This window comes from Tursiops truncatus, chromosome X (assembly GCF_011762595.2).
Source record: "Tursiops truncatus isolate mTurTru1 chromosome X, mTurTru1.mat.Y, whole genome shotgun sequence".
Classification (NCBI taxonomy): domain Eukaryota; kingdom Metazoa; phylum Chordata; class Mammalia; order Artiodactyla; family Delphinidae; genus Tursiops; species Tursiops truncatus.
This window is the reverse complement of record NC_047055.1, coordinates 91,564,472-91,589,465: the sequence shown is the minus strand read 5'-3', so window position 1 is coordinate 91,589,465 and position 24,994 is coordinate 91,564,472. Positions and strand designations below refer to the sequence as shown.

Genomic DNA, 24,994 nt, shown 5'->3' with positions numbered 1-24,994 from the left:
AATGGATTAAAGACCTAAATGTAAGGCCAGAAACTATCAAACTCTTAGAGGAAAACATAGGCAGAACACTCTATGACATAAATCACAGCAAGATCCTTTCTGACCCACCTCCTAGAGTAATGGAAATAAAAACAAAAATAAACAAATGGGACCTAATGAAACTTCAAAGCTTTTGCACAGCAAAGGAAACCATAAAAAAGACCAAAAGACAACCCTCACAATGGGAGAAAATATTTGCAAATGAAGCAACCGACAAAGGATTAATCTCCAAAATTTACAAGCAGCTCATGCAGCTCAATAACAAAAAACAAACAACCCAATCCAAAAATGGGCAGAAGACCTAAATAGACATTTCTCCAAAGAAGATATACAGACTGCCAACAAACACATGAAAGAATGCTCAACATCATTAATCATTAGAGAAATGCAAATCAAAACTACAATGAGATATCATCTCACACCAGTCAGAATGGCCATCATCAAAAAATCTAGAAACAATAAATGCTGGAGAGGGTGTGGAGAAAAGGGCACACTCTTGCACTGCTGGTGGGAATGTGAATTGGTTCAGCCACTATGGAGAACAGTATGGAGGTTCCTTAAAAAACTACAAATAGAACTACCATATGACCCAGCAATCCCACTACTGGGCATATACCCTGAGAAAACCAAAATTCAAAAAGAGTCATGTACCAAAATGTTCATTGCAGCTCTATTTACAATAGCCCGGAGTTGGAAACAACCTAAGTGCCCATCATCGGATGAATGGATAAAGAAGATGTGGCACATATATACAATGGAATATTACTCAGCCAGAAAAAGAAACGAAATTGAGCTATTTGTAATGAGGTGGATAGACCTAGAGTCTGTCATACAGAGTGAAGTAAGTCAGAAAGAAAAAGACAAATACCGTATGCTAACACATATATATGGAATTTAAGAAAAAAAAATGTCATGAAGAACCTAGGGGTAAGGCAGGAATAAAGATGCAGACCTCCTAGAGAACGGACTTGAGGTTATGGGGAGGGGGAAGGTTGAGCTGTGACAGGGCGAGAGAGAGTCATGGACATATACACACTAACAAACATAGTAAGGTAGATAGCTAGTGGGAAGCAGCCGCATGGCACAGGGATATCGGCTCGGTGCTTTGTGACTGCCTGGAGGGGTGGGTTAGGGAGGGTGGGAGGGAGGGAGACGCAAGAGGGAAGAGATATGGGAACATATGTATATGTGTAACTGATTCACTTTGTTATAAAGCAGAAACTAACACAGCATTGTAAAGCAATTATACCCCAATAAAGATGTTAGAAATATATATATGAGTGAAAAAAATTTGAAAGTAAAGGTCAGAAAAATATATATACAACAACTTACTACAAGAAATCTGATGTAGCTGTACTAGTATCAGACAAAGTAAACCTTTAGGCAAATGCATTCCTTAGAGACATTTTATTATTATATAAGAATTAATCTACCAGAAAACTATGGCAATTCTAGATTTGTATGTGTCTCATAACATACTCCCCAAATATACAATGACAGCATAAAATGAAGCCATTGCCAAATTCAAAAGCATTGTAGTAAATTTTAATCCGCCTTTCTCAGTTACTGAAAAGCCAAGTTACGAATTATATTAATCAAGTTTTCTATAGACTTGCCAGTCTGTTTTCTACTTTTTCCATCCTTAATTTGAGTTCAAAATATTTAAGTATGGCATTTTTTTTCTTTTATAATTTTGTATAGCTGATCTAATATGAACTAGGAAAAGTAAATCAAAGCCCACTAATACTAATCTAATTTTTTCTATTTTTCCTTATATTTATTGTAGTTTCTGTTTTATTTATGATAAAAAATCTGGTATACAAATATTCATAAGTGTTACATCTGCATTAAACAAGTATTACTCAGAAATTATGTTTGATTTTGAGTAACAGAGACATCTTTCCTAATGTTAGTCTAAGACTGCTGAAAGTTTTATTCTCTCACATAAAAATTTCTGGAGGTAGGGGGTGTCAGGACTAGTAAGAAGGGCTCTTTAAATTCATTAATGGCTGGTCCAATTAAAAGAAAACTACTTGACCTGTGTGCAGAAATCACAAAACAAAGAGAGAAAAAATATTGTGAAAAAGAAAATTATAAATCAACTACACTCCAATAAAAATTAAAAAAAAATTAATAACATGTATTACATCAAGCATGACTTAAAGGCTAAAAGTTAAAAAACAAAATTGTCTATAATTTCAAAAAATGTACAGGCAGTGCAATCTTGTTTTAAAAAAAGACTTAATAAAGATGTAAAAAAAAAGACTTAAAGCAGGAGATGGAAAATAAGCAGTCAGTAAAAAGAAATATGACACATAAAAAAAATTAGAAATAAATGAAAATGTTTCAGAGGAAAATGTTACATTTGATGCCACCAAAACTAGAGTAAACATTATTTGAACCCACAGTCAGGGACATGGAAATCAAGCTTCAAAAAGATCACACAAAATGAAATCTCAAAGAAATAATATATAAAATTTTTATAAAATATGATAGATATGTAGAGATGAAAGAAGAGGGGAACAGATAAGATAAAAATAGTATTCAAAAATTTAGTAGAAGTGGTTTTGAAATAAAAGTCTTGACTCTGATGATCAAATTAGGTTGACTGTTTCCTCAGAAAATTTCCTCGTGAAGCTTTGATATTCAAAGATTAAGAAAAAAGTATCCTAAGGGAATCTTAGAAAAAACAGTCAACATGCAAAAGGGAGAATAATTATGCTACTCTGAGATTTCTCTACAGGATATTACTTACCAAGGTAATTAGAAGAATTCAATGAAATAATGTAATTATACCAGTCCTTGGATTGGCATCACGGCATTCATATACTTACTGAAACTGTATTCAAAATATTGTTTGTGTACACATAGGTAAATTTTTCTAGGATGAGAACAAATGGCTTTTTACCTGATTCACAAAGAGATGGCAAATAAATTAAAACTCACAGCTGTAGGGCATGTCTCCCCAGTGGAGGACTTCATTTTTCTAGTAGTCCATGGAAAGAGTATTGTGTGTCCATGAGTTTATCGCAAGGTTTTTTCATGTGTGAGTTTCCATTCAAACTATATCTGAAATTAAAATAAATAGCATATTCTGTATAATGCAGTTGATCATCCTATAATTGAACATTAATTTATTTCAATGCACATATTTGCATTTTGCTTGGGTGACCACTTTTGCCCAAAAGGATCATGAAGTGACAGCATTTAAGTTCTAATATGCTAGGAAGCACATTCTTTACTCTTGTTCACCTTTCATAATGCCACAAATGACAACTTTCTAACACCTACCTTTGTGTAAATATTGATTTCCTTAAACAATTATGAGGGGGAAAAATCCTAGACTCTTGCTTTAAAAAAGCATTAGTCTATGAAAGTATTCAGTTTTGACTTAAGCTGCATATTTACATATTTACATCTGACGTCCTGAAAACAACTCTGTGCTTTGGAGCAATGTTCTATTTTAATTGTTTTGGGCTCATGGAAAAAGACAGAGGCAGAATTAATATGTGAATGGCCCATTCACATGATGAAAGGACTAAATGGTATTCTAAGAAACTGTAAAATAAAAGGCTTCAAAATTGTTTAAACAAAGAAAACAGCCATCTTATGGCATACTATATTTGCATATATCAGTTGTGAGCACTAGTCTGGCTTCAACAAAAAATTATCTGTTATATAAAATTAATGTTTATTTAAATTTTATTGGTTGTATAATGTGATGAATTCAATTTTTAATTTAGGTTTTATAATTGTATAAGGGATAATAGTATAAGGAGTTCATTCTTAGGTTTACATGATACATATTTATAGGCCATTATAATAAAATAAAAAAGAGTTTCTGTCATTACTGTGGGTCAGCAAAAAATTTCTTTTCATTTTATAAGTGTAAAAAATTGCCCATGCAGAGCATAATTCACCCACACTGCTCACTGTCTCCATCTCAGTATGGCTTTGCTGTAGGCAAGCTGCCTTCATTCTCTAATTATGGTGACTCCACTCATCTGTCTCAAACCATGTGAGATGGAGAGTTATGCTTCAGCAAAATGAACTACAACATGCTCCAGCCAATCAGGGTCATTCCCGAATAGTACCATTATTGATTTGTTGGTCAAAACTCAAAACAAACGAATCCCCTAATTCCATACTTACTGAGTAGAAAATTAACAAATGCATGAAAAGTTACAATCTTCCATGTTTTGTTTTACCCTGCATTCTCTAAAAAACAGAGCATGAGGGCATGAAGTTGACATGCTTGTTTTTGAGGTAGGGTGCACTCTTAGTGAATGAAGAATGAGGGAAAAGGGAATTCCAGTCAAGGAAGGAGCAAAAAGTAATACAAGATGATGTATTACCAAGATGTTCATAGCTGTACAGGAAAACTGGCTGATGATTGGTCGTGTAGGATATCTTCAGAAAGGATGTGTGGAACCCCTGCTTTCCTGAACCATTTGGTTTTGTTGGAAAGAGAGGAAGGGCAAGCAATTTATCTGCCACTTCCTTTCTATCTCCTGTCTCATTAGTCAAAGTTCACCCCACGGGGCATTAACACCCCCACCTGACCCCACTAGACAGTCACTGGAGAAGGCAGCGTCTCTGTGTGTCCGGGTGATCAGACCTGAGTCTTAAAACCACTGTGGCTCTTTCTAGGGTAAACATGATGGTGGCTCAGTCTTTGCCCTCAAAGGCAGGGGAGATGATATATGGTGTCATGAGACAAGGAGCCTGTGCTAGAAAAGAACCCATACCTCCAATATCTGGGTACCATAGAATCCAGGGCTCAGAGGAAGAAAGAAGCTACTTTTAAAATGGGAGGAAAAAAAGAGAAAAAGATGGGGAAGGAAGAGCTAAATGGAGCTGAGTGCCAATTTACCCATTTATAATAAGAAATGTAAATGACACTCTAGTACATTGATCAGGTAATATCTCTATCCATGGAAACATCCGCTTTAGCATCTCTGACTTTCCTTTCTCTGACTTACCAGTCCCCACCACTTGAGACGAGCTCAAATAGGTTAAATGATGTTATGCCAGTTATGAGGCTAGATCTCAAGAGAACTTGCATGCATTGCCTTGACCTTTTGGAACATTGCCCAGAAGCCTGCTGCAGTATGAGAGACCACATGGAGGAGAGGTATACTGTCTAATAGGAGGTCATCTGAGAAAAGCCAGCCCATAGCCAACATAGTAGCTGACCACAAATGCATGAATGACCCTGGCAGAGACCAGAAGAACTGCTCTGATGAGCATAAGCTAAACTGTCAACCCCCAGAATTATTTGTTCAGTAAATAGTTGCTGCTTTAAACTGCCAAGCTTTAGGGTAGTTTGTTACACAGCAAAAGCTAACTGATATATTTGGTATCTGAAACATAGGTTATTTTTCCCTTTTTCAATTGATAGCCACCTTTCAGATTTACGATGTTAATTAAAATGTTGGTTCCCCCAAATAAATACAAAATAAATTGAAGTATTTTTGAAGGGAAGACCAGCTACCAGGAATTTCAACTGGCATTTTAATATGTTCCATGACTGCAGATGAAACTTTTTCTTCACAAATTATCCTTTTACTTTATATCAGAGAAGAGTTGTTTAGTATACATTAAAGTATTCGTGTTTTTTGAGAATACCAAGGAATTGTGTTTTCTGCAAAACATATGGTCCCTTTCTCCTACTTCAACACCTACATAAGTGTTTTCGGGGGAATACAAAAAAGAATTATTGACATATTACATGAATCAAATGCCATTAATCCTGATCTTCTGACCATACTCAGAGCCAGGAGACTTGGAAAGTCTACATTCTCATTCAAGTTGTACCTGATCTGGGAAGTCCAACTGAACTAAGAATCTCAAAGATGAAATAGCTAGTTCAAACTTGCTTTAGTTACAACTGAGGTATTAATTATAACTAATTCATTACCCTGTTGACAATGAAATCTTAGTCAGTGCAGATCTGCCAATAGGGTTGAACTATTTCAGAAAAAAATAGGATGTTTTCTCCATAAACTGCCAGGTAACTACCTTTTAGGGAAATGAAATAAGACAGGACAACTCTTTTAAACTCCAACTGTGGAAATTCTGCATGGTGTCCTGTCAACAAGGAAGGAGAATACCTGATTTGGGGGATCAACCTTTCTTGCTTCCGAGTGGAGCTCTCAAAATTAATCTTTATAAATACATATAGATTCAGAAATGAAAAGTATTCTACAGATATGATGATTATGATTAGTTTGAAAGAAAAATGTTATCTATGCTCTTTAGAAATGGGATCAAAAGGAGCTTTTATTTCTAGTTGTATGAAGAACAGAAAGATCTACATATAATAAGAAAAGAAGCATGTGGTACTTGCTATAAATACACTTATTTATTGTCCTTCTGTTATTTGTCTTGTGGGTCAGCTTTATGCCACGAGAATGCTGACAACCTACACCCAGGAAAATAACGGGAAGGGTTAATGTCAGCCCATATAATTTCCTTTATTAAATTGGTACCAAGCTTTCCATTTAAAAGCACATGCTCCCACAACAGCAGAGTTCAGTTGTGCACCTTGAGATCAGTCTATTATACACCAACTACAGTGAAACTAAAGGAATGGCTATCCTCTAGATAGAAAAAAGTCAATTAACTGAGCAGCCCGCAATTCTTAGCCATCACTAATCTTTCCATGTAGCCTCAGCAGGATTCTTTTAGAAATGCAAGTTCTTGCCAGCCATTATTCCAACCTCCCCAGCAAATCACATCCAGTAGTGCAGTGAAAAAAATCAAGAAGGTAAAGATTTCTCTGTACTCCAGTGGTTATTGATATTTTTTTTTCTGGAAGACAAAAGGGTAATCCTTTAGAAGCAAACAGATCGTTTTCTAATAAATAGCTATTACTATGAAACAGATGTTTTCTGCAATGTACACTGACTTTCAAAATCAGCTACTTTAGCAGAATGTGTGTGTGTGTGTGTGTGTGTGTGTGTGTGTGTGTGTTTGTATACTTGTGGATAGACATAGATAGAGAATGAAAGAAAGAGTTTTTTTTTTTCCTAAAGAGAGCTAAGTAAATATTCTGGAAAATGTCAGTGGCAAATAGAGGCAATTAAACCTTAAATACGATTTCATTCAATTAATTTTGCATACTAAAAAGCATGTTGCTTTTCAGAATAGACATAGGAAGTTATTATGATAGTGTAATCTTTTGCTAGCTCCCTCAAAATCATGAGTAGCCTCATTCTTGCAAAAGAGCAAAAGCAGAAATGTCAACCCAAAGAAGAGTTAAAGGAGATTTAAATAGTTGCACATTAAATAATGATAAAAATTTTCACTGGTAATCCTGTTAAGCTGAAGATACTCAGTTTACGGGGAGTGTAATTATTTAACAGTAGAAAACCCTTGACATTCATTCAATAAATGTTAGTGAATGACTGCTATTTACCAAGCACTTTTCTAGGCATTGAGCATATTGTAGGGATATAATTAAGCTCCTGCCCTCATAGAGATTATATTCTAGAATACAGAAACAGGCAATAAACAAGTAAATAAAATAAATTCCAATATTGATGAAGAAAATAAAGCAGGGTAATGCGACAGTGACTAAAGCAGGCTAGGGATGAGGGTTGGCTACTTTATATCACACGTTAAGACGAAGCTGTGTTGAGAAGGTAACATTTGTTTCGAGGCCTGAATGATGAGAAATGAGCAGCCATTTAAAACATCTGGAGTTTAATTAGGACCCATTTGTTTATTTTTGTTTTTATTTCCATTACTCTGGGAAATGGAGCGAAAAAGTTATTGCTGCAATTTATATCAGAGAATGTTCTGCCTATGTTTTCCTCTAAGAGTTTTATAGTATCTGGTCTTACATTTAGGTCTTTAACCCATTTTGAGTTTATTTTTGTGTGTGGTGTTAAAGAGTGTTCTAATTTCATTTTTTTTACATGTGGCTGTCTAGTTTTCCCTGTGGAGAACAGTATGAAGGTTCCTTAAAATCTAAAAGTAGAGCTACCATATGATCCAGCAATCCCACTCTTGGGCAGATATCCAGAGAAAAACTTGGTTCAAAAGTATACATGCACCCCAATGTTCATTGCAGTGCTGTTTACAACAGCCAAGACATGGAAGCACCTAAATGTCCATTGACAGATGAATGGATAAAGAAGATGTGGTACATATACCGCTATGGAATATTACTCAGCCATTATAAAGAATGAAATAATGCCATTTGTAGCAACATGGGTGGACCTGGAGGTTATCATACTAAGTGAAGTAAGTCAGAGAAAGACAAATATCATATGATATCACTTATATGTGGAATCTTAAAAAAATGATACAAATGAACTTATTTACACAAAAGAAACAGACTCACAGACTTAGAGAACAAACTTATGGTTACCAGGGGGGAAGGGTGTGGTGGGGGAGGGACAGATTGGGAGTTTGGGATTGACATGTAAACAGTGCTATGTTGAAAATAGATAACCAACAAGGACCTACTATATAGCACAGGGAACTCTGCTCAATATTCTGTAATAACCTAAATGGGAAAAGAATTTGAAAAAGAATAGATACATGTATAAGTGAATCACTTTGTTGTACATCTGAAACTAACACAACATTGTTAATCAACTATACTCCAATATAAAATAAAAATTAAAAAAAAATCTGGAGCTTAGAGTTCTAGGCAGAAGGAATAACAAATGCCAATGCCCAATGTTTGGAATAAACTTATTATGGCCAAAGATCAGAATGGCCAGTGTAACTGGGGTTTGGTGAGCTGGGACTGGTTCATGTTGGGCCATGAATATCATGATAAGGAATTGGGATTTTATTTTAAGTACATTGGAAAGTCATGAAAAGGTATTCAGCTGGGGAGAAACACAGTATGACTTACATTTTAAAAAGATCGATCTGATAGTTGTTATTGTAGAAGCAGGAATGAAAGGAGTGAGTCCAGTTGAGAGGTTGTTGCAATAGAATAGAGGAGGGATGTTAGTGGCTTGTTCTAGGGTGGTATTTGTAAAGGCTGTGTGTCCTGGAAATAAAAGTGGATGGACTGCGGCTATATTGTGGGAGTAGAGTCAGCAGGACTAGCGGACAGATTTGATGTGGGTGACGAGGATGACTTTTGGATTTTTGGTTTATACCATTCAATAAGAGAGGAGACACTAAAAGTGGATCAAATTTGGGGCTGTAGAGTTTGGAGATAATAAATATTCTGTTGAACTTGTTGAATTTGAGATATCTTTGAGCCATCAAAATGGAGAAGTTGAGTAGAAAATTGGACATGTGGACCTGGGACTCATAGGACAAGTCTGGGCAAGAGGACCTAGTAAGATCACCCTTATCCCTTGGCCCCAACACCATTATCCACAGCAGGATTCAAGACAGGCCTAAAGAGCATTTGTTTCTGGTAAATTCCTTCTCTGGGCCTGACACAATTCTCTGTAGTCTATAAAATAGGTCCACAGGGCTCAGGGTGCTCCAGGTAAGACAATATCTACAACATAACTTGACATTGTCAAGGCCATTGATATCAACTATTGGTCTCAATAGAACTGATGCCCTACCTTCTTCTAAGGGACCACTTTAGGACTAAATAATCCCTTTCTTCTCATATCCCATCAACCTCCCTCCCATCCCTGTTTTCATCAGCTACTGCCAGAAATCCGAATCTCTCAGGTCATCTATCATTGTCCAGACTTTCTCCCCATCCAGATCTGTATGCAGTAAGTCTGATCTCATCACCTACACTTTCCTGATCTGCAGTTGCACATCCTCTGAGACTCATGGTTTGTTATCAGCAAAATCCTCCATATCCTTTACTTCATCTCTTAATGTTCCCTTCACCTTCTTCTTGTTCTAATCATAATCGGACTCTTTCCTCAGGACAATGCCTCCTTTGCAGCCCTTTTAAATGCTACTTATAGGACCTTGAGGCAGGGTAGTGTCCCAGTTGCTTCCCAATTATTTTACCTCCATTCTTTATCAAAACCCACAGGCCTAACAATACTTGGCTTATTCTATTAGAAGTTGTCATATATTGCACTCCTGGTCACTCAGCCTAATTCACGATGAAGGATATCCTTAATCCTAACTTCAAACATCACAAGGTCTCATCACAGCCTTCTATGTTTCCAAATCACTAATCTAGTACCCTTGTTCCATCTATTCTTAAATTTTATCAGGATTCCTACCCATTGGGCAAGTGGGCCCTCATTGATGCTTAGCAAACATGCTTCATCTTGCTTGTAAAGTTGCTGTGCTACTATTTAAGATGCCTATTTCCTGGGCTTCCCTGGTGGCGCAGTGGTTGAGAATCTGCCTGCCAATGTAGGGGACACGGGTTGGAGCCCTGGTCCGGGAAGATCCCACATGCCGCGGAGCAACTAAGCCCGTGCGCTACAACTACTGAGCCTGCGCTCGAGAGCCCACGAGCCACAACTACTGAAGCCCACGCGCCTAGAGCCCGTGCTCCGCAACAAGAGAAGCCACCGCAGTGAGAAGCCCACGTGCTGCAAGGAAAAGAAGCCCCCGCTCGCTGCAACTAGAGAAAGCCCATGTGCAGCAACAAAGACCCAACATGGCCAAAAATAAATAAAATAAATTAACCCCCCCCAAAAAATGAATAAAAGGAAAAATATTTTTTAAAAATGCCTATTTCCTACCTTTTTTTTGTCTTCTCCAACCCTCTAACATATCTACATTCTTCTTTATTCTCATCAAATCTATTGCCTATTCTATCATAACTGATATTCTCTCTCTGCTACCAGTAAAACTGAATGAGTAATGATAACCCCTACACTTATACACTGAATCCCCTTTCTCTGTACCACCTGAGGTCTTTGCTCTGGAAATTATCCTCTCTCTACAGGATCATTCTCATCATCATATAAACTTGCTATAAAATATTTAACCTTAGATATAATATTTCCAATATTAAATATTATCCAATATTATCTCATGTCTCCTTCCAGCTATGATCTCATTTTTCCCTTCCATTTGAGAGCAAAGTTCTGCAGACTGTTGTCTATACTTACTGTCTCAGATTCTTCATCTCCTTTTCTTTCTTTAACCCACGCTAACCAAAATTTTCCCTCTCCATTGCATGGAAACAACTTTTGTCATGGTGAATGGAACTCCATATCACCAAATCAAGTGCTGAGTTATCTGTCTTCATTTTACAAAAGTATTGGACAACATTTAACAGAGATGACCATTTCCCTTTTCTGAAAATACCTTCTTCATTTGGTGTTTGAGCTACATTCCCCTGGCTTTCCTCCTGCATCACTGGCCCCTTCTTAATGTCCTTTGCTGGCTTATCCTCCACTTCTTATCTCTCTATATTACAGTCCCCCAGGGCTCATCCCTCAGACCTTTTCTCTCCTTTATCTTCAGCATTTCCTTAAGTGAATTCATCCAGTGTTGTGGCTTTGAACATCCTTTATATGCTGATAATTTCCAAATTTGTCTTCAGTCCAGACTGCCTGTTTGAGCAACAAACTTACCAATGAGTATTCAACTACCTGTGTAACATCTCCACTTTGAGGTCTAAAGGCCTATCAGTCTTAATATAGCAGAAACCAAATTTTTGGCATTTGCTCCCAAACCTGCTACTCTTGCAGTCTTCCTCATTTCAGTTAATGACATTTTTCCATTTACTCAAAACTTATGGGTTAATCCTTGTCTCTTTCCCGTCCTCATTATGCACCATCAATCCTAAGCAGTTATTATCAGCTCTACCTTCAAAATATGTCCTGATTCTGACTAACCCCCCGACCACCTTGGGCCAAGCCACTATCCTTCATTACTTAGCTTCCTAACTGGACTTCCTCTTTCTCCCTTCATGTTGTCCTCTACAGAGCAGCCATAGTGATTTTTTTAAACTATAAATCAGATCACATCACCCCCTTGTTCAAAATTCTCTAAAGGTTTCCCATCACACTTAGAAAACAATCAGAATCCCTACCTATGACTGAAGAAGTCTCTGCCCATCTTTCTGTCCTCATCTCTTTACATTCTCCTCTTCGCTCACTCTACTCCAGTCTTCCTGTAATCACTTGAACATGAACAGTCCAAATTCATTCCTGCCTCAGGGTCTTTCTATTTGCTGTGACTTCTGCCTGGAATGATATTCCTCCATCTATTCTTCTTCTTGCTCCTCTAAAATCAGGTCTGTGCTCAAATGCCACATCTGCAGATAGACCTTCTCCCATCATCCTATTTAAAATAGCCATCACCACCCTTCCTACCCTCGTTCATATTATTCTCTCTCTCCTTACCTTGCTTGAAAGTCTTCATAAAACTTTCATTAGCTGGAATTATTTTGTTTCTTGTTTTTGTCTGTTTCTTCCCTAGAATGTGATCCCCATCAGAGCAGAGATTTTATCTTTTGTTCACTTCTGCATTCTAAGAGTCTCAACAGTATCTGGCATAGTAAGCACTCATGAAACATTTCGTTTATGAATATATAAATTAATAAAATAATCAATAAATGAGTAAATGAATGCAGTCAGAAAAGTCCACAGGAGGAATACATTGTTTGGAGAAAGATAATAATTTCCATTTTGGACTAGTTGAATTTGAGATGCTGGCAAAGTATCCAAGTAAAGGTGTTTAGAAGACAATTGAAAAGTCAGTTCTGAAATTTGGGAGAATTTTCAGAGGGAGAAATAAAGAACTGAAAAGGCATTTTTATTAGTTTCCTATTGCTGCTGTAACAAGTCACCACAAACTTAGTGGTTCGAAACAACACAGATTTATCATTTTTGAGTTTGGGACGTCAAAATCCTAAAATCTACGTGTAGGCCGGGCTCTATTCCCTCTGGAGGCTCCAGGGGAGAATCCATTTCCATTTCCACGCCTTTTCTATAAGCAGAGGGCACTCACTTTCCTCGGCTGTGGCTCCTATCTCCCTCTCTCTCTCTCTCTCTCACTCTCTCTGATTTCTGCTTCTATCGTCACATCTCCTGCTGACTCTGACTCTCCTGCTTCCTTTTTATAAGTACATTTATGATTATGTTGGACCCTATCTGGGTAATTCAGGAATAATCTCTCCATTTAAAGATCCTTAATGTAATCACATCTGCACATTCCCCCTTTCGTGTAATGTAACGTATTTGCAGGTTCTGAGGATTAGGATGTGGATATTTTTGGGGGGGGGCAATATTCTGTCTACCACAGAAGTTAGTAAAACAAGCTCATGACTTATTTATGAGACTGAAGAGCTTGATATGGACTCGTCTCCAGATAGGTGAGCAAAACTGCAAAATACTGGAATGCTATGGAAGCAAAGGGAATAGAGATTTTCAGGAAGGAAAGATTGGTCCATATGATCAAATGCTGGAGAAGCATTACGAAAGATAAGAAGAGACATACAGATAGTCAAAAAGCACATGAAAAGATGCCCAACACTGCTAATTACTAGAGAAATGCAAATCAAAACTACAGTGAGTAGCTGACCTCACACCACTCATCAAAAAGTCTACAAATAATAAAAGCTGGAGAGATTGTGGAGAAAAGGGAACCCTCTTGCACTGTTGGTGGGAATGTAAATTGATACAGCCACTATGGAGAACAGTATGGAGGTTCCTTAAAAAACTAAAAATAGAACTACCATACGACCCAGCAATCCCACTCCTGGGCATATATCCAGAGAAAGCTCTAATTCAAAAAGATACATGCACCCCAATGTTCACTGCACAACTGTTTACAATAGTCAAGGCATGGAAACAACCTAAATGTCCATTGACATATGAATGGATAAAGAAGATACAGTATATATATATATATATATATATATATATATATATATATATATATATATATATACACACACACACACACACACACACACACAATGGAATATTACTCAGCCATAAAAAAGAATGAAATAATGCCATTTGCAGCAAAGTGGATGAACCTAGAGATTATCATACTCAGTGAAGTAAGTCAGACAGAGAAAGCCAAATATCATATGATATCACTTATATGTGGAATCTAAAATATGACACAGACAAACCTATCTACAAAACAGAAACAGACTCACAGACTTAGAAAACAAACTTATGGTTACCAAAGGGGAAAGGTGAGGGGAGGATAGATTAGGATTTGGGGATTAACATATACACGCTACTATATATAAAATAAATAATAAGGACCTGTGTATAGCACAGGGAACTCTATTCAATATTCTGTAATAACCTAAATGGGAAAAGAATTTGAAAAAGAGTAGATTTATATATAGGTATAACAAAATCACTTTGCTGTACACCTGAAACTAACTCAACGTTGTAAATCAACTATACTCCAATATAAAATAAAAAGTTAAAAAAAAAAGGTAAGAAGAAAAAGAAGTTCCAGTATTTGGTAATCAGAGCATCATGGGTGGCTTTCTAGAAAACAATTTCTGTCAAGTTTTGGTGTGGGAAGCCAGATTTCACTGATAAATGAGTGAGAAGTGAAGAGAAAAATAGACATTAAACTTCTTCCCATTACGAAAAATGACTCGGTGACAGCTGTGATAGTTAGCAGAATTTCTGGAATAAAAAACAATGTCACCATTCTACGAATATCTAATTTTCTAAAAAAACTGAGAGTCAACACTTCAGCCCTTCTTTCTGTAAGAAGTAACAGGCAGGAACATAACTGACTCAGTGTCATGGAGCGAGGGAGAAATGAGCAAGAACACTGGTTGACGCCAGCTTACAAGGTCACGGCCATGGACGGGTGTCCTGTTGGCCTATTAGCTGTAAACTCCACTCCTGATTCAATGTAATGGATTTTAAAGCTGATGCCTTGCCACATTGATTTATAAGATGAACTGCTGCTGAAGCTGACTGGAGCCTTTGAGTTCTGAGTATAAATGGACAAAGGGCATCAGCCCTCTCCTCCATCCTGATTCTGCTGCTTACTCGCAACCCTACCCTCTCTTCTCTCCCATTCTACACCCTCTGATTGCTGAGGGAGGGCCTAGGATGGTAGGATGCAAAAAGGAATGGGGCCAAGGAAGCCTGGAGGCAGAGATCTTTCTGTGATGAAAATGCCAATGAGTAAGTGCACCAAACACAATCTCTTTTCTTTTCTCTTTTAAAATTTATTTTATTAAAGTATAGTTGATTTAAAATGTGTGTTATGGGAATTCCCTGGTGGTCCAGTGGTTAGGACTCCGAGCTTCCACTGCAGGGGGCACGGGTTGATCCCTGGTCCAGGAACAAAGATCCCGCAAGCTGCGTGGTGTGGCCAAAAACAATTAAAAAAACCAAAAAAACTAAAATGTGTTCATTTCTACTGTCCAAGAAAGTGATTCAATTATGCATATATATATATATATATATATACATTCTTTTTCATATTCTCACAATCTCTTTTCCACATATTTAAAGCAATAAGTTTTCACTTAACCTGATATTAATGAAATTCAGATTATACTTGCTAAGCCAGCCGTTCAGACAGGCTTTTATCTGACCAGCTGTATCATCTTGAGAGAGTCACTTAACTTCTCAGAGCTTCATTTGCCTCATCTGTGAAACTAAGATAATAATAGTAGTTCATTTAATCTTCATGACTGCACCAACATGGAAAAAGCAAAGGGATAATAATAATAATAACAGTTACTCAAGTAACAGCTGCCGCTGAGAGCAATAAACATCAGGCACTGTTAGAAGCACTTCATACGTATTAGCTCATTTATTCTGACAACAGCTTTATGAAGTGTGTATTATTTTAATCCTCATTTTACAGATAAGGGCTCTGAGGCATAGAGAAGTAAATACACAGCTAGCAAGCAGAAGAGCCAAATTCATGATATGAGCACCATTAATGATGAGTAATGATGATGATAATGATGTTGATTTTAAAATTCAAATGCCCAGGTCTTAGGTAGTATGTGAACATCTATATGAAAAAGTAATTGTCTTGAATCTCTTTAGTAAACAATTTAATTTCAATGATATTTTTAAAATTTATAGACACCCTACCTGTTACCAACAAAAAGGTGCATGGTTGATATTTTCCATATTCCTTTTGTAGACTGTATTCTTCTCTTTTGGCATTTGCACCAAATTGGTCAAAGAACTGTTTGTGCTCATTTTCAAACAAAGCACTCCACAGCCTGAAAAATGGCATTTGTCATGGGAAGGAATCTTCCAATATATAGAACCCGGTACTCGATCCATTTTTACCATGACTTTCTCCTGTTTATAAAGTGATATAAAATCATGTACTTCCTCTAAACAAAATGAATGGATCTCGGTGAAGCTACCTCATTTCTACACAGGTCACATGAAGAACCATCATCAAGAGGGCCTTGGAAGGCAGACAAAGAAGGCCAAACAGGAAGTAAATTGACATTTCCATTTCTCACCAAGTAGGTCTATTAATGTCACGATTGGCTGAACTGAACCAGTCTGTCTAGAGAGTGAGTACATTGGCCTGATGTCTTTACCAAACAAAAGTTGACCCTACTTCCCCCATGAAACTATTAGTTCATACCTGGAGTGAGAGGCTGTGATTTCTTTCCTTGTCCTGGACCAACAAGTCATAATTATCCCCTCACTTGCCTTATCATCTTACTGCTTACATTCATAAGAATATAAACACTTAATTTACAAAGTTAAATATTTGTTGTTTTTCCCAGTAGTTTGTCTATATAGCTCTTTCGTAAGTCAGCAACGTCTCACTCAGGTGGTTTGTTCACATGTTACAGAGCACTTAATGCTTAATTCTGTCCTCAATACACAATGTGTGCTGAAGAAAATCCTACAAACCAGGTTGGGATGCAGGGTTCAGGAAGCAGGCAAGATAGTCCCTTCAGTATAAAACACACCAGAAACTCATTTTCTAGTTTTAGGGATGAAACACACACACTGGGTTTACAACGATGATAATCATGACCGTAAGGAGAATTATACAAATAAAATAATTATCTGTAGTACAATCATTTAGCGTAAAATATATTACCTCAGAGTGAATCTGTAAGGACTGAGTGGAAAAGGATGAGGGAGGATACAAATTAAGAAGGGTTAAGAAAATAATATGAACTGGATTCAAAGGGAGTGAGAAAATAATTCTGTGGGCAGGAAGATGAGAGATTTCTGGCAAGTACAGTGGGAGGTGGGGTGGAATGGGAGACTAGGCAACAGGAAATGCTGTGCTGTGTGAAAGGAGGGGGCTAGGCCAGAAGGAGGCTTTATTTGTGGTTGACCCAACTATGTGTTCAGTGGATACTTATTCAATAAGTTTTGATACAGACAGACAGGAAGAAGGTGGGCAGAGCAAGGATTATTTGCAGGAAGTAGTTAAGAGGGGATTGGGGAGAAAAAGACAGAAGACAAACTACGTTATGAAGGGACAGCAAATGTTCCTTTTGGATCCAGCCCCAAAGAAGATGAAAGACTTGAAGGCAACTTGAACCACAGGTCACTGGACCCACTCTTCTCCAGCATCAGGGAGTTTGTATCTGGGCTGTGGGATGTATCACGCAAGCATTCTGATGGGCTGCTGCCTTGCTTCTGTGAGAGAACATCACAGTGGGCTGAGGATGTGGAGACTGTATAGACCTGGGAACAAAAGAGTGACCTGTGCTTATCACTTAACTGGGCCAGAATGAAATAAGGAAATGGATTTTGATTTCTTGGATTTTGTCCCAAGTGAGTTATCCTCTAGCTCTAGGACCTCAACCACTGAATGGGAAAGGAAAAGGAGGCAAAGAGGGGAGAAGATGGAGAAACAGAAAGAAACCTGTGAGGGGAAACATTGGAGGGAGGGATAAATTAGGAGCTTGGGATTAGCATACACACACGACTATATATAAAATAGATAATCAACAAGGACCTACTGTATAGCACAGGGAACTATACTCAATACTCTGTAATAACCTATATGGTAAAAGAATCTGAAAAAGAATGGATACATGTATATGTATAACTGAATCACTTTGCTGTACACCTGAAACTAACACAACATTTCAAATCAACTATATCCCAATAAAATTAAAAAAGAAAGAAAGAAAGAAAACTGAAAAGAAGAAAGAGGCAAAACCAAAGTTCCAAAGTGAGACTTTAGTTTGGTGCACAGCTCCAAAAAGTGGGCACTTAAGTCAGAACAAGTGAAGGAAAAAAATGCCTCAATTAATAAACTCCATTTCTGATTCTAAACTTCGCTCAGAAGACAGAAATACTCGTGAATAGGCCCACCATTTTCTTATTTGAAGAAAGCATCAAATTAGTAGGTTTTGAAGGAAATCTGATTGAGGTACTTAGGAAGAACACAAAAAGCTCCGGTTTTATTCTTTTGATCTTCCACAGATTACCCTGATGAGCTCTTTTCCAACAATGAGAAGATTCATTCTTGTCCCTCTTTACTAAGCCCCTGCTATGTGTAGGGGATACAAAGAGGAAGGGAACACAGGGCCCACACTGCAGGGACACTCTGTTTCCTGAGTGTGTCAATATCCTTGGGAGGTGCCTTGGGAGGTGGGTCAGGGTGGACCATTGACAGACTCCCTTGCCCTCTGGTTTCCCTTTGGGTTCCACTAGTGTGGGGAGATGGGAATGAGGGAGGAGAGCCACATTGAGCCATCTATGTTTTAGCGCTTCAGCAGCCCTACCCCATAACCCACTAGGTCTCCAGGTACTGCTAACAACAACCTTCCTCTCCATGACCTCCTGAGCCTAGAGTAGGTAATGGGTAATGGGCCCAGACCCTTGTCACTAGCCCTAGGTATTGTGCCATCTTTTCTGGCTTCCCTAGACCCCACCTACGTTTTTTACATTTTCGTAAATGGTCCCTTTATTAAACCCTCCTCAAATATTGTAACTGAAACATGCCATCTGTTTCCCAGTGTGACCCTGATACCATAAGAAAGATAGGCATGCGACATTTTCTGCCCTAGAATATTGGTCGTTATATTTAACTGAAGAAAGAATGAGACAGAATTGAAAATATCAAATGAAATGTAAAAGTCTCTCTACCCGCAACAGCTGTACCTACCAGAAATCATCATGGCTTTAAGAAAAAAAATAGCACCCGGTTTAATTAATAGTTTAATTGAAAGTTACTTAATTAAAAGTTTAATTAAATAGGATTGATATAGGTAAAACCAGCTTGAAATAATGAAAGGTCTAAACCATAGAATTATATGCGTGTTGTTCCCTACATGTAGACAAATATGGATTAATGGCTAACCACATATTCTAGAACAGAGGTCCGTCTGCTTATTTTCAATTTTAGTGAATAACACGACTTGATTCCAATGCTTTCAAACACATGTGCACCAAGTCACTTTGTTTAATAGGATAAATACTTTTGTTTAATAGGATAAATCAATGTGTATTGATTTTACACATCAATATTCTATTTATAATTAACATAAACTTCAGCAGGGCTGTTCATGATCAGGGGAGTCTGAGGAAGGATCTAAGAGGTTTGTGCTCAGTGCTGTTTAGGTACCTTAAGACCGGATTTGGAGGAACATTATCGTCAATGTGGAACTTGCAAAATGATTGGATGATCATGAGAGAGCCTGAAGGAAGAGCCCCCTGTTCTGATCCTGGGGTCAGAAGTTTCTGAGAACAGATGCTGCATCAGTCCCTTTTTCCAGGACTCAGATCCCAGCTCCCTGCAGCTTCTAGGTTGTCTGACCTTAGCACGTGCTTTAGATTCCCAGGTCTCATTTTCCTCATCTAGAAAATAGGGATGATGAGCTTATATGAAAGGGTAGTTACGAGAATAAACTAGATAACACCTCTCTACCACTCCCGTATCGGCCGCTGACAGTTAGTACTCCATAATGTTGAACATTATTATGTAGAAATTTGATAAAGAGTGATCTCCTGTTTCTACTTGGTGACACGGGTAATTTCAGGGATCCCTCTTCCTTTTGGTTCTTGCTCTCTGTATTCTGTGAACACCAAGTGGCTCTGCGTTAGTGTCATCTTCCAGCCCTGAGAGGGCACTGATACGGAACGCTTCTCTGAGCCTCTGAGCCTCTCAGCTGATTGTCTCACAGACAGCGATTCACAATTCACAATGGCCATGGCAGCAACTCGACAGGCAGAGCTGTCTCTCTATCCTGATGCTGTGAAATGAGGTGTTCATTTATGCACACGATGATTGTACTAGCCGTTTTTACCTTATGTCTCCTACAAAGTCGCCCTCAAATTTTCTTCAGTCAGTATTGGGATTAGGAAGAAAGGAAGGGGTAGTGTGGAGAGGGAAGAAGCTTCTTTGGTTCTGGAAGGATCGACTGGCTAAGTTGGCTGTTCAGTAATTCTGTATTAAAACTAAAAATAGGAGTTCTCTGTTAAAATGGAGTTAGCCTATATATATATATATATATATATATATATATATATATATATATATATAAAATAACTGAATTACTGTGCTGTATACCTGAAACTAACAAGATATTATACATCAACAATACTTCAATAAAAATTTTTTTAATAAAAATAGCTCTTGGACGTGGTCCTTAGCTAAGTTCTCTGCACACTCCCCTTATATTTAAAAAGGAACTTTCGGTAGAGGTTGATGTCTTTGGGAATTTTTAACAAGAATGGGACCCAGCATAGGTGGAAGGGAGGGAGGAGTTTTCAGAGAAGCCAAGAAATAAATTGAGAATTCACAAGTCGGGTCATGGCCTCTCTTCACAGTTAAGGCAAATTAAATCCAAATAAAATATGTTAGGTGCAAATAAAAAGATGCAGCAGGACATGTCATCAAGTAGTGTAGTAAAGAAAATGCATACTGAAAAGAAATAGGGCAGATGTAGTCGTATCATAAATTTGATTATAGAGATTATTAAACACTGTTAGGGCTCTGCTCAGATACCCTCAGACCACTTTTACCATTTCTGCAAGCCCCTTCCCAGTCTTTGGATGGTTTTGTTTCTAAGGGTCCAGGTTCTTAGTAGAAAACTCCCCTTGGCTATTAAAGCCCCTTTGCCTTGACATACTGAAAGCGTGAAATGCCTGGGAGTTTATATATATCTTCCTGGGGTGAGGGGCTTATCCAATGACTGGCAGATGAAGGGAAAAACCTAGCTCCCTTGCCTTGGGTCCAGATAAACTCTGAGGTGTACCTTATACTCTAGAGCTCCCTTGCTCGATCAGACCGAAGTTGGGGCTTTGCCTGAAATCTCCCCTTTGCTTGGCTTCCTCTCCTTCCCTGTCCTGCTTCCCCACTCCCTTACCAGTTTCTCCTGGGAGCACTTACTTCATAAATCTCTCACACACAAAACTTCATTTTCGGGTCTGCTTCTGGGGAACCTGACCTAAGTCTTAAAGGTATTTTTTTTAATGGATGAGAATACTGAGGAGAGGCAGAGGAATTTGGAGAGGGGAATGTTTCATGGCAGAAATGACATTTGAGTTGGTCTTTGAGTAAACAAACAAGCTTTCAGTAGAGAGATGGAAGGGAGAGCTCTAGGCAAAGAACCAGTATTTCACTAAGGCACCATGAACAGTAAGTTTAGAAATGAGAATATAGCCTGAAAGTCAGTCATCCTATATTCTAATACGAGCCCCTTCTTTTAGTATATCGTGGACAATTTACTTGGTCTCTCTGTGCCTCAGTTTTCCTAATCCGTAAAATGGAGATAATAATTGTGCTTGCCTCTTGGAATATTTTTATGAGGGTTGGATGAAATAGCATTTGTAAAGTACTTAGCACAATGCCTGGCACAAGGCAAGTACTCCATAAAACTACTATTTTTGTTGTTACTGTTTTGGTTGAAAAGAGCAATGGATGGGAGGGTAGAGAATGTAAGCCCTCTGAGGAGGTAGACTATAGAGGCACATGAATATTGTGATATAATGCTTGAAACTTATTATGTATATTTTTATTTTGTTTTACTTTTTGGTCAGTAAAAGTTCATTAAATATCCATGTTTGATACATGTCTTAGTTTTTTGACACTTCTTTCTGTTACTGAAGGAAAAGTATATGTCAAGGGCTCTGGTTACCCCGATGGCATCTGGGATTCTGTTTGTTTAAGCAAACACACAAACATCAGGAATGGCATGGGGCCCAAATAGGACTTTATTAATAGCTGGACAGTTGATCCCAAAATATCCACCAAGTACAGGGTTCTCAGATAAGATCCGGATTAACAATCTGATCTAAGCCTGAAAGTTCTGAAAGAGAACTTTCTGGTCCTTGACCTAAATCTTGATCTTGGGACCTGCCTGCTCAGGTGGCCCTGCAGAGACATAAATGGCCCAGCAAGGCAGACTTTATGTCCATTTATCCAAGCAGCTACATGGTTTAGGATCCGAGAGCAACCTCATATACCCAATAGCAGAAGTTAAGAAGCCCTCTGCCTAATTTGTTCATTTCAAGGACATAAGAAGTTCAAGGATACGTATCAATTTCCTGCCCAGAAATAAAAGCACAAGCAAAAACCAAGCCAAACAACTTTTCCACTAATGTTTTAAATTTTCTATATCAAATTTTAAATTCCAAGAATTCTTTCTTAGTTTTATAGATTTTAGTATAGGATCCTGTTTCTGTTTCATAGATGAACTATTTTTACTCCTCTCTTTAGGAAAATAATTATAGGTCTTTTCCTTTTAAGTTTTCTTCTACTTCCTGCATTGTCTCTGTTTGTTTCTAAATTTCTTTATTTTTCCTGTTTCTTGTTTTCTGTCTATCTTTCAAATTACAGGTTTTCTTCAAATGTCTGGTGATATTGGTGGGGCAGAGAATTTAAGGAATTCCATTAGCAATGGCAGAAAAAAAGAGCAATAAGAATATATACATGGAATGCAGCAGAATGGAGTGAGTGAGTGTGGGATGAAGATGAAGTTTCAGTGGAGAGCAGAGGTGAAAATGTTGTTACCAGACTGAAGTATTTGGATAACAAGGTGGCAGATTGATCTGAGGTATAAATTGAACAGCAGGAGAAAGGGAGGTTTGGCTTCACAGGGCTGTTGTTAATGGGCTCAAGTCTTAGCGTGTTATGGTGAGCAAAAGAGGGCCTCCAAGATGAGGCTGAGCTAGGATCATTTCTAACATTCCAAGTGTGGCCTGGGGACCCTTACCTAGAGCCTGCAGAGCCTAGGGTAGGAAGTTGGGAAGTTCATTACATAGAACTCAGGCAGTCTCACCTGGCAGATGGTACCTGGTAGGGGAAACTTTCAGACAGCTGAAAGTCAATGACACAGCGATCAGGCAGCATCATTTTAGAGGCTCTGTCTACCCTCATCAGTGTCTAATCAGTGACTGAAAAGGGGAGCCAAGGTCTTCAATGACGGAAACTAAGAAAGGTTAGATCTGCATATAGGAGGGCTGAGGCCCGTACCCAAGAGGAAGTCTTGATATGAGCAGTTGCCCAAAGAGACCACAGAAAAGGAATTGACATGGAAACATGCTGCTACACACTGGGTCATGGCTGGCTGGGAGGAGCCAGAGATTATTGAACATCATCCCAAGTCTGGGTGGAGTACAGGAAAAAAATATGCAGCCCCAGCTTAAACTCACTCCCATTGTAAGCTGGATCTCTGCCTGCTCAGATCTGACCCAGGAAACAGGCTGAGTCTGGCGCAAGAGATGTAGCTCGTCGATAAATCTGGCCGTAAGAGCTGAGGGAAGGCAAAGGTGGGTGAAATGAGACAGCAAGCTAACATCAGAATTTTGACCTGCAGAGGGCAGGGCTAGGTGAACCAATGATTCTGAAATTTCACCGTGCATCAGAATCCCCCCGGGAAGCTTGTAAAACTACAGTTGCTCAGACTTCACACCCCAAGATATGGATTTATCTGGGGTGAGACCTAAGCATATTTATCTACTTAAGAAACTTTCTCCTTTAGAAGACTTTTAGATTTACAGAATCATTACAAAAAATAGTACAGAGAGTTCTCGTATACCCCACACTCAGTTTCCCCTATTAACACCTTACACGAGTACGGAACCCTTGTGAAAATTAATGAACCGATACCGAAACGTTATTATTAACTAACTTCCATAATATATTGAGATGTCTTTAGTTTTTCCCTAATGTCCTTTGTCTGTATCAGGATCCCATCCAAGATAACGCATGATATTTAGTTGTCATGTCTTAGGCTCCTCTGAGTTGCGACAGTTTCTCACACTTCCCTTGTGTTTGATGACCTTGACAATTTTGAGGATTACTGGTGAGGTATTTTGTAGCCTGTCCGTCAGTGGGGATTGCTTTGATGTTTTTCTCAAGATGAGACTGGGGTTATAGATTTCGGCAAGAAAGACCACAGAGGTAAAGTGTCATTTTCATCACACCATATCGACAGTGCATGCTATCAACATGACTTAGCGTTGTTGATGTTGATCTTGGTCCCCTAGCTGAGGTTTGTCAGGTTTCTCCACTGTAAAGTTACACTTTCTTCCGCCTTTCCACTCTGTCCTCTTTGAAAGAAAGTTGCTACGCACAGCCCACGCTTCAGGAGTGGAGAGTTACATTCTACCTCCTTGAGGTTAGAGGACCTACTACCCTTTTTTCAATTAAAGTGAAATCTACACAATATGAAATTTACCAATTTGACCATTTTTAGATGTTGTATTTATTTTTTCAGTTTCCTGGTAATTCTAATGTGCACCCAGGTTTGAGAATCGCTCAGATGCATGGAGGAAGAGGCCCATGGAGATACACTGAGGTGTTGACATCTATAGTGGATAGTTCGGGGAGCCACATTCGCCCTCCTAACTCTCTGCCCCTTCTTGCAGCTGCTGTAGCTTATCTGTGCTGGAGACAGAGGAAGTCTTGGTCAGAGTGGGAACATGCAATACGTGAGTAGAGGAAGAAACCTCATCTTTACATCTTTATTTCTCCCACAGCCTCACACACAGTGGTTGGCACAGAATATATGAGACAGGTTATTAACCGAAGAAAATACTTGATTTAGAACACATTGTCAAATTTCACAACCTGACCTAGGTAAGCTTACTTCCCTGATGCCCAGGTATCGTTGACCTGTCCCAGAGCTATGACCTGTCTCAGATCA

At 38.4% G+C, this 24,994-nt stretch overlaps 1 long non-coding RNA gene across 2 annotated transcripts in view; it reads right to left on the bottom strand.

Annotated features, from left to right (window-relative positions):
- Positions 1-24,994, bottom strand: part of LOC109551290 (uncharacterized) — a 422,401-nt gene that overhangs the window by 35,759 nt on the left and 361,648 nt on the right. For both annotated transcript variants that reach the window (XR_002178019.3, XR_012329402.1), the window contains one exon: positions 2,986-3,108. This is a non-coding gene — a long non-coding RNA (uncharacterized lncRNA). The remainder of the gene's footprint in view (positions 1-2,985; positions 3,109-24,994) is intronic.